This window comes from Myotis lucifugus, unplaced genomic scaffold (assembly GCF_000147115.1).
Source record: "Myotis lucifugus unplaced genomic scaffold, Myoluc2.0 scaffold_654, whole genome shotgun sequence".
In the NCBI taxonomy this organism is placed as follows: domain Eukaryota; kingdom Metazoa; phylum Chordata; class Mammalia; order Chiroptera; family Vespertilionidae; genus Myotis; species Myotis lucifugus.
In genome coordinates, this window is record NW_005871702.1 from 337,509 (window position 1) to 339,053 (window position 1,545).

At 56.1% G+C, this 1,545-nt stretch overlaps 1 long non-coding RNA gene across 1 annotated transcript in view; it reads right to left on the reverse strand.

Moving 5' to 3' along the window:
• The window catches only part of LOC111823751, a 6,004-nt gene extending 4,465 nt beyond the window's left edge, over window positions 1-1,539 (reverse strand). Inside the window, exon 1 of the long non-coding RNA XR_002826832.1 lies at window positions 691-1,539. This is a non-coding gene — a long non-coding RNA (uncharacterized LOC111823751). The remainder of the gene's footprint in view (window positions 1-690) is intronic.
• Window positions 1,540-1,545: the final 6 nt, after the last annotated feature.

The window sequence follows — 1,545 nt, forward strand, 5'->3', positions numbered from 1 at the left end:
TGATCAGGCTGGCAGGCAGAAGCGGTTAGGGGCAATCAGGCAGGCAGGCAGGCAAGCAGTTGGGAGCCAGCAGTCCCGGATTGTGAGAGGGATGTCCGACTGCCATAGGGATCGGGCCTAAACCGGCAGTCGGACATCCCCAGAGGGGTCCCAGATTGGAGAGGGTGCAGGCTGGGCTGAGGGACAACCCCCCAGTGAACGAATTTCATGCACCGGGCCTCTAGCCCTATATAATAAAAGCATAATATGCTAAGTGTCCAGTCTTCCAGTCATCCGTTCAACTAATCAAAGCATAATATGCTAATGATATGCTAAGGCTCCTCAACCACTCGCTATGACGTGCACTGACCATCAGGGGGCAGAAACTCCAACTGGTAGGTTAGCTTGCTGCTGGGGTCCAGCCCATAGGGACTGAATGAGACAAGCTGGACACACCCTGGAGCCCTCCTGTGGTCCCTCCCCGATTGGCCAACCTCCCGCAGTCCCTCCCCAGCCCCGATCCCTTGGCCTGGCCTGTACCCTCTCACAATCCAGGACCCCTCAGGGGATGTTGGAGAGCTGGTTTCGGCCCAATCCCACAGGCCAGGCTGAGGGATCCCACTGGTGCATGAATTCGTGCACCGGGCCTCTAGTGATGTAATAGCAGTGAACACCATGAACATACGTGCTGACATGTGTGAACTCACTTACGTCTCACAATTAAGCTGTTTTTACTGCTGAGAGAGCTGAGGCAGAGAGGCAGAGCAACTTGACCAAAAGTACACAGCAAATAAGAAGCCAGACCCTCAGAGTTTGAAGCCTTGAAGTCTGGTTCTGAAATGTTCGTCGTCTCTCTTGACTGAATATACTCTGTACTGCCTGTCACTGTCTGGCTTGCTCACCTGTCTGTCTCTTCTTCCTAGTGCAGGGTTTGTCTGTAACCCCAGTGACACCCCATCCCCCTCCTCGCCCCACCGCACCACTGGTTCAACACCTGGGGCAGCATCAGCCAGGCTGGTCAAGTAGAAATGGAAACGTTTAATTTCTGGTAGAAACGATAAATACTTTGCACTAAAAATCTGGAATTCAAGTTTTCCTCATGCTTCATGCTCCCCCCGTCCCAGAACCCCGCAGACACGATTCTGCTCAGAGAGGAGGTGCCCGCCTGCCCTGTGGCCAGGGCAGTCTGGGGAAAGGCACAGGTGGCTGATGTGGGGAGGGGGTCACAGGAAAAGGCACTTTTTAGGGTCTAAACCTGCAGAGTTCCACAGGAGAATCATAGGCCATGGCACTTTGGCGTCTTGAAATCGGGCGGCTGAAGGAGGGGTGCAGTGTGCCGAGCCCCTTCTCGGTCAGACACCGGGTGGGAGTGGGGCTGCCTTCATGATTACCCCGCACACCACACCCCTCTTCACAGTCATGAGTGACGGACCACAGGCTCTGGGATGAGGGGAGGGGAGGGGGGAGTAAGGCCTCCTGGGGATTGGGGGAGGCCTGGTGAGTCCCCCCCTCACTCCCCAGCTAGGAGTCCTCCTCCCAGGGGCACAGCTGCGCTGAGCACGAGGA